Source organism: Furipterus horrens, unplaced genomic scaffold (genome assembly GCF_987537825.1).
Source record: "Furipterus horrens unplaced genomic scaffold, mFurHor1.1.pri manual_scaffold_9, whole genome shotgun sequence".
Taxonomy (NCBI): domain Eukaryota; kingdom Metazoa; phylum Chordata; class Mammalia; order Chiroptera; family Furipteridae; genus Furipterus; species Furipterus horrens.
In genome coordinates this window covers 52059379-52068063 of record NW_028327179.1, presented here as the reverse complement: position 1 = coordinate 52068063, position 8685 = coordinate 52059379, and the positions used below count along the sequence as shown (strand labels likewise).

Below are 8685 nucleotides of genomic sequence, written 5' to 3'. Positions count from 1 at the left end.
GAATGCAGATTGGTGCAGCCACTGTGGAAAACAGTATGGAGATACCTCAAAATATTGAAAATGGAACAGTGTGGCTCAGTTGGTTGAGAGCTGTCCTAGAAAGCCAAAGGTCATTAATTCTTTTCCTGGTCAGAGCACATGCCCAGGTTACAAGTTTAATCCCTGGTCGGGGCTCGTGCGTGATGCAACCGATCAATCTTTCTCTCACACATCGTTTCTCTCCCTCACTTTCTCCATCTGTTCTCCTCTCTCTAAATATAAATAAATAAAATCTTTAGAAAAAGTTCCCACTTGAGCCCTGGCTGGTGCGGCTCAGTTGGTTAGAGCATCATCCTGTAGAATGAAAGTTTGCAGGTTCAGTTCCTGGTCAAGGCCCATACCCAGGTTGCAGGTTTGATTCCCATTGGGGCACATATGAGAAGGCAACCAGTTGATGTTTCTCTCTCACATTCTTGTTTCTCTCTATCCTTGTCTCGCTCTAAAAAGAAAAAGTCCTTGGTTGAGGATTTAAAAAAAGAAGTTCCCACTTGAAATCACACTAGCAGCCTTCCTTAAACTCACTTTTGTGTTTCTCATTTTCTGGTTTTTTTCTAGTGTCATCTATAATCTTTTTCTCTTTTAATGCTTTTTCTTTTATCTAGACACCTTGTCCAAATACTTACTAAAACCAATCTTAAGAGACTGCTGGTCAAGATGGAGGCATAGGTAAACATGGCTCACCTCTTTGCACAAACACATTGAAATTACAACTAAACTATAAAACAGCCGTCCCTTAGAACTGAAAGAAACTGAGCTGAATGGAAATGTGACAACTATGAAATTAAATAAATCGCCTCCATACAGGTAGGAGACACAGAGACACCAAGATGCTTAACAGGTTGGTCCCACACGCACGTGTAATGGATACAAATTCAGGAGGGCTATCTCAGGAGCAATGAGTACCAGCGCCACACCAGTCTCCCCAAGTTTAGGGTTCCAGTGCCAGGAATATAAGACCACATAACTTCTGGCTGTAAAAACCAGCAGGGATGGAGTTGGTGGAAGAAACTGCTGCAGCCCCAAGCAGTTCCTCTTAAAGAATCCACACATGAACTTACCTATTCAGACTCAACTCACTCTGAGCTACAGCACTGGGGTAGCAGCTTGAAAGGCATCAGTGGCATACAAGGAGAAACTGAAGTGACTGGCATCAACATGAGAGCTGGGGAAAAGCTTTCTCTCAGACAGAAAGGCTGGCAGAAGCCACTGTCTCTTTTTTGAACCCTTCCCCCACAGAACCACAGAGCCTGCAGGCGGTGCCATATTAAAGACTCCATCCACCTGGTTAATACTGTTTGCCTCATCCTGGAGCTCCCCTGAGACTTTGCCCCACCCAACTTACAGGCCCACCCAAGCTGTTAATAGTGGCTTTTCCATATGAATGGCTGGTCTTGGCTCATGCTTTACAGCTTCCTAAATCCTCTCAAACAAGCAATAGTTTGCTTCAGTGAGCCCCCACCCCCATACCTCTTGCTTAGTGGCCCTGAGGCCTGGTAGTAGCAGCAGCCAATCTAGATTCACAGCTTGGCTTCTCCTCAGAATCTCCAAGCTCAGCACAAGTAGCAACCATCTCAGATTGCCAAAATGAGACAAAGAAACATGGTCCAAATGAAAGAAAAGATCAAAACTCCAGGAAAAGAGCTAAATGAATGGAGATAAGCAGTTTATCAGATGCAGAATTTAAAACATTGATTATAAGGATGCTCAAGAAACTTAGTGATTACCTCAACAGTATAAAAAAGATTCTGTCAGAAAAGAAGGATACACTAATTGAAATAAAGAACATTTATAGGGAAACAACAGTAGAGTGGATGAAGCCTAAAATCAAATCAATGATATGGAACATTAGGAAGCAAAAAACAATCAGAACAACAAGAAGAAAAAAAGAGTCCAAAAAAAATGAGGTTGCAAATGTTGGAACACCAGAAGTTGTCCCAGAGGCTGCTTATACTACCCTCCAGGGGATTTTTTTTTTTTTTTCTTCTTCTTCTTGTTGTTCTGATTGGTTGGTTTTTGCTTCCTTATGTTCCAAATCATTGGTTTGACTCTCAGCTTTATTCACTCTACTATTGTTTCTCTGTAAATTGTTCTTTATTTCAATTAGTGTGTCCTCCATTTCTGACTGGATCCTTTTTATGCTGTTGAGGTCCTCACTAAGTTCCTTGAGCATCCTTATAACCAGTGCTTTGAACTCTGATTCTGATAGATTGCTTATCTCTCTTTTGTTTAGTTCTTTTCCTGGATGTTGTTGTTTTTTTTTTCCATGCAGAAATCTTAATTGTTTCTGTTGGTCCAATGCATGGGAGAGGGCTCCAGAGTGGTTAAAACGATGTCTAATGGTTTCAGGGAGAAGCTCAGACAAAAGCCTGATACTAGGAAAATGCAGAGGGGCTCCTCAAAGGCTCTGGGCTCCAAAGGCTTCTTAGTCATACTTCACGGTGAGCCTTTCGAAGAGATACTCATCCATCCCAGACTGGGGGTTGGCCAGCCTACGGATGTTAGGTGGTTGCCCATCTTCTTGATGAGTTTCACCTCCTCATCCAGGAAGTGCTTCTCCAGGAAGTCACAGAGATGAGGGTCTGTGCAAGCAGAACCCACAGCATGCAGATCCAAAAGGGCCTGGTTCAGGTTTTTCCCAAAGGCCAAGGTGGCTTCCATGGTGTCCTTGGTTTTACCCCACTCATCTTGGAAAGGCTTCACTACACCCTAAAAGAGAATGAGGCCTCTGTGCTGGTTTTTGCAGCTTTAAGAGACACTCGGCGCCTTCACACTTCTCCTTGGCCAACTCTCAGAAGTGGCTCACGCCCTGCAGAGCCACATTGTCCCAGTCAAAATAGGAGCCCAGAGAGAGGTAGGTGTAAGAGGACTGCAGATGCAGTTTGGGCAGGTGGTTGATGGCAGCCTCCACCTCGGTGGAATAGTTTCTGACAAATTTGGGAGCTCATGGTTGTTCGGCAATGAACATTTAAGATAAAAAAAAAAACAGTCTTGGCTGGTCTTGGAGGCTGAGGTCATTCTAAAGGTGGTGACTAGTAAAGAAGTTGGAGGGTAGTTGGAAAGAAGGTGCGTCCCTAGATCTGTTTCATCCAAATCCTGTTGAAGCAAGAGTCAGATGCCAGGACTGCAGAAGGCCCCGTTTTGTTTTATTTTCTGGAGTTTTGGTCTGTTCTTTCATTTGGGCCATATTTCTTTGTCTCCTCATTTTGGCAGCCTTCCTGCGTTTGTGTCTATCTATTAGATAGAGCTGCTTTGACTCCATGTCTTGGTAGTGTGGCCTAATGTAGTAGGTGTCCTATAGGGTCCAGTGGTACAGCCACTGGTACTTGAGGTGAGCCCTTCATATGGGCTGAGTACACCCTTCTCTTGTAGTTAAGACTTGTTATTGTTTGCATGTCAGCGGGAGGGATTTACCCAGGCCAGTCAGTTGCAAAGATTGGCTGTGACTGCTGATTACCAACCACTGCCCTCCATGGAGGATCAGCTGTTCAGGGGCAGGGTGGTGGTGCTCCAGTGTGGTCTGTAGCTGTCCTCTGGGTGTGCTGACCCTGGGATTTTCTGGATGGTGCAGGCCAAGGTCAGCCCCACCTGTGCTTTGCCCAGGGCCACCCTGCCTGAGCTGTAGGGCAATTTGAGATGGTTGCTACTTGTGCTGGGCTTGGAGATTTTGAGGGGAGGCCAAGCTGTGAATCTAAGCTGGCTGCTGCTAGTGCTATGCCTGGGTCCACTGGGTAAGAGGTATGGGGGCTGGGGGCCCACTGAAGACAGCTGTTGTCTGTTTGAAAGGATTTGGGAAGTTGTGAAGCTTGAGCCAAGGCCAACCGTTTATATGGAAAATCTGTTAACAACTGTAAGCTGGGTCAGACAGAGCTTCAGGGAATCTCCAGGGCAGGGCAAACAGTGTTAGCCAGGTTTATGGAGTCTCAGATATGGCACCCGCCTGCCTATTCTGTGGCTCTGCACACCTTCCTGTCTGGGAGTAAGCTGTCCCCTAGCTCTCATGTTGATGCCAGCCACTTCAGTTTCTCCCTATATTCCACTGGTGCCTTTCAAGCTGCTACCCTGGTGCTGGAGCTCAGAGAGTGTGAGTCTGAGTAAGTTTGTGTGTGGGTTCTTTAAGAGGAACTGCTTGAGGCTTCAGCAGTTTCTTCCACTGACTCAATCCCTGCTGGTTTTGGCAGCCAGAAGTTATGGTGATTTATCTTCCTGGCACTAGAACCCTGGGCTGTGGGGCCTGGTTCTGGGCTCAGTCTCCTCACTCTTAAGAAATCCCTCCTGAATTTTATCTACCACACGTGTATGGAGGACTAGCCCATTCCGTGTCTCCTGCACTCCTACCAATCTGGATGAATGTGATTTCCTTAATCCCATAGTTGTTAGACTTCCATTCAACTTGACTTCTGATGGTTCTGAGTGATGGTTGTTCTATAATTTAGTTATAATTATGATGTGGTTGTGCAAGGAGGAAGCCGTGTTTACCTATGCTGCCATCTTGACCAGATGTCCCCTATCATTTTCCTCAAACAATCAGCCTTTAGTTTCATTGCTCTTCTCAATTGTTTTACTGTTTTTTATTTCACTGAATTCTGCTCTATTTTTTTTACTATTTCTTTTCTTTGCTTGCTTTAGACATAAATTGCTTTCCTTTCTCTATTTTCTTTATATGGAAGCTTAAATTATGGATTTTAATACTTCTTTTCTATGTATTTATACATAGAAAACATCATATGTATTTAATGTTAAATATTATGCTAAGAGACTTCTGGCCAAGATGGAGGCCTAGACTGACACGCTCTGTCTCCCTCCACAACTAAGAAGGACTACAACTACCACAAAACCAGAAATAACCAGAAGTTCCAGAAAATAAAGCTACATGGAAGTCCAACATATGAAGTTATAAACAAGTGGTGCTCATCTAGATGAGTAGGAGGGGCAAAGCCAGGGCAGAGAGATAAAGCTGCACTGGGGTGGCAGCTGCAGCAACGAGCAGCAGGACTGCGGTAAGCACAGACTCCTGTATTTAAGGGGAGGCGAAAAGCACCTGGGGAGCACCTCTGGCTATAGATCAAACCCGTCAGCTCGCGATTCCAATGCCGGGAAAGGCAAACCCCCATTGCCTTGGACTGGGAGGCCCAGAGGGCATGGGAATGGAGGAGGAGGCTCCCAGTCTCTCAGCAGAGAGGGAACGGCAGGAATCCATCTTGAACCCCCACCCCCACACAAAGCACCACAGTGTGGTGAGAAGGGTCACCCAGTAGTGACGAGTGCACGGGGCTCCAAGCCCTGCCCAAGAAGTAAAGGTAAAGCAAAAACTGTCAGGATGGCAGGGATAATGATAAGAGATTCCAATCATGCAGCTGACCAGAAAGCAAATACATGAATTAACAGACGAACAGATAGATAATCTTTCTGAGGCTCAGTTCCGAGTTATAGTTATAAGACATCTTACAGAAATAAGAGCAGAACTTAATCAAGACGGGGAAGGAATGAAGACTAGTCCTGCTGAAATGAATGAAAACACATATGAAACAAGTGGTGAGGGAAGGAAAACCAGGGATCAAATCAACAAATCTGAACATAGGGAAGGAACAGTCAACCAGTGCAGAAAGAGGAAACAAAAAGTGAGGAAAATGAGGAGAAGCTCAGAAACCTCTGGGACAACTATAAGAGAGCAAACGTTCACATGATAGGGTTGTCAGAAGGTGAAGAAGAAGGACTAGAAATTGAAAGATTATGTGAAAAGATAATGAAGTAGAACTTGTCTAACTTGCAGGAGGAAATAGATTTACAGGTCCAGGAAACACAGAGAGTTCCAAATAAACTGGACCCAGGGAGAACCACACCAAGATACATTATAATCAAAATGTCAAAAATTAAAGATAAAGAGAGAATCTTAAAAGCAGCAAGAGAGAAGAGAATTATGTACAAAGGGGTCCCAATTAGACTATCAGCTGATTTCTCAAAGGAGACTCTGCAGACAAGAAGGGACTGGCAAGAAATATTCAAAGTAATGAAAATCAAAAACCTACAGTCACAATAACTCTATCCAGCGAAGCTGTCATTCAGAATAGAAGGGCAGAGAAAGTGCTTCCAGGACAAAGTAAACCTGAAGGAGTTCATCAGATCCAAACCACTGTTATATGAGATGTTAAAGGGACTTGTTTAGAAGAAGGAGGATCAAAACTATGAACATTAAAATGAAAATTGTATCACAACAACCAACAGAAGCTAGGGAATCAAAACAAAGGCAAACTAAGTAGGCAATGAGAGTGGAAAAAGAATTATATGTATGGGGAACATATAGGGGGAAAGTCAGCAGGGAGGGTAAAGGGGGAAAATGGAGGGAGATGATGCAGGAATTAAGAACCATAGGAGGTAGAGCAGTAGACATGAAAATATTGAGAAGAACTATATGCACAACCAATGGGCATGGACTAAATGGGGGGACAACTGGAGGGAGGGGGGTCACTGGGTGGAGGAGAGCAGAGGGAAAAGAAATTGGGACAACTGTAACAGCATAATCAATAAAACATTTAAAAAAATAAAATAAAATAATTCTGCTAAACACTGTTTTGTTATATCCCACAAATTTTGATAAATTTTATTGATGGGGAATTCAAATGTTGGAAAATTTTAGTTTCAGGTAACAATTAATAAGCTTAGTAATCAATGTATGTAAAAATCTATTGTTTCAGGAACTGGAAGTATGACCCACCTTGACTCCAGGAAACCAGAAGCAGTTTCAGCTTTGTGCCTCAGGAGGACTTCAAGCAATCAAGATGCTATCTGAGCCATTGTACTCCAGGGTGAGATGACCACTGCCCAGGGCACAAGGACCACTGCCCAGGACATAGATGAAAGAATGCTGCAGCTCTTATCCAATTTACTTTTACCTGAATTCCAAACTCCTTACCTACACTTTTCTTCTCCTTATAAAAAGGATCTGTTTATAATGGAATTTAAGACAGTCTGTTAAGGTACAAACTGGCTGTCTTCTCAGATTGCTGACCATCTGAATAAAGCACCCATAAAGATTCAATCGCTGTCTCTGCTTATTGGGTCTGGAGATGACAGGCAGCACGAACACTGGCTTTTCTGGTTTCAGTATTTTCATTTTCATTTAGTTCAAAATATTTTTACACTTTTCTGGTGACTTCTTCTTTAACCAATATGTTATTTACCTTTTTTTAATCTCAAAATATGTAGAGATTTTCCAGCTTTCTTTCTGTTGCTGATTTCTATTCATTTTATTGTGGTCTAAGAACATAGTTTATCTGATTTCCTTTTTTAAAAAAAATTCCTTTAAGTTGGTTTTATTGCCTAGAATTTGAGTTATCTTGGTGAGGATTCCATGTGAGCTTGAGAAGAATGTGTGTTCAGCTGGTTTTGGATGAAATATTCTATAAATCTCAGATCAAGCTGATTGATGGTGCTGTTCAGGTCAACTATATCTTTACTGATTTTCTGCCTTTGGATCTATTCATTACTAAATAGGAAGGTTGAAGTCTTTGACAATAATAGTAAATTTTTCTTTTCCTTGTTTCATTTCTATCAGTTTTATCTCACATATTTTGATGCACTGTTGTTAGGTGCATACATATTTCAGACTGTTATATCTTCTTGAAGAATTGACCCCTTATAACTACATAATGCCCCTCATCTTTGATAATTTTTCTTCCTCTAAAGTCTACTTTGTCTGAAATTAATGTAGCTACTCAGTTTTTTAAAAACTTAATGTTAGCATGGTATATCTTTTTCCATCTCTTGGTTTTAACCTATGTCTTTATATTTAAAGTGGGTTTCTTTTAGACAATATAGATTTGGATCTTGTTTTTTAGATCCAATCTGACAATATCTGTTTCTTAATTGGTATATTTGGATAATTCACATTTAAGTTGAATATTGATATAGTAGGATTAATATCTATTTTTTTCAATTTGTTGTACTTATTTTTCATTCCTTTTCAGCCTCTCGTGGTTTTATTAAACATTGCATGATTCTACTTTCTCTCCTCTCTCAACATATCAATTTTCTCCTTATTTAATAAATAATTATATTAATTATCCTAAAATTTACAATATACATGTGTAACTAATCTAAGTTTACTTTCAGATAACACTATGAGGCTTCATGGATAGTGCAGGTACTTTGTGGATAGTATAGGTACTGTATAATAGTGTTTTTAAAGTTAAAAAAAATTATTGATTAATTTTAGAGAGAGAAGGGAAAGGGAAGAGAGAGAGAGAAACATTGATTTGTTGCTCCACTTATTTATGCATTCATTCATTGATTCTTGTATGTGCCCTGACAAGGAATCTAACCTGCAACCTTGGAGTATGGGGACCATGCTCTACCCAACTGAGCTACCTGGCCAGGACCATTTCACTTTTCCATACACTATAATCACCCAATCTACTGTTACTATTATTACTTTAAACAGAGTTATCTATTAGATCAATTAAGAATAAGAAATGTAAAAGGTTATGTTTCATGGTTATTTATTCCTTCTCCAATGGTCTTCCTTTCTTTATGTATATTTGCATTTCTGACCTGTGTAATTTTTCTTCTTTCTAGGTAACTTCTTTTATCATTTCTTGTAAGACAAGTCTGCTGGCAATGAATTCTCTGTTTGTTTATTTGTTTTGCCTA

General features: G+C 41.3%; 1 pseudogene; it reads right to left on the bottom strand.

The window, feature by feature from the left end:
- Positions 1-2461: 2461 nt before the first annotated feature.
- On the bottom strand, positions 2462-8417 carry LOC150001739 (ferritin light chain-like; annotated as a pseudogene).
- Between the last annotated feature and the right edge of the window lie 268 nt (positions 8418-8685).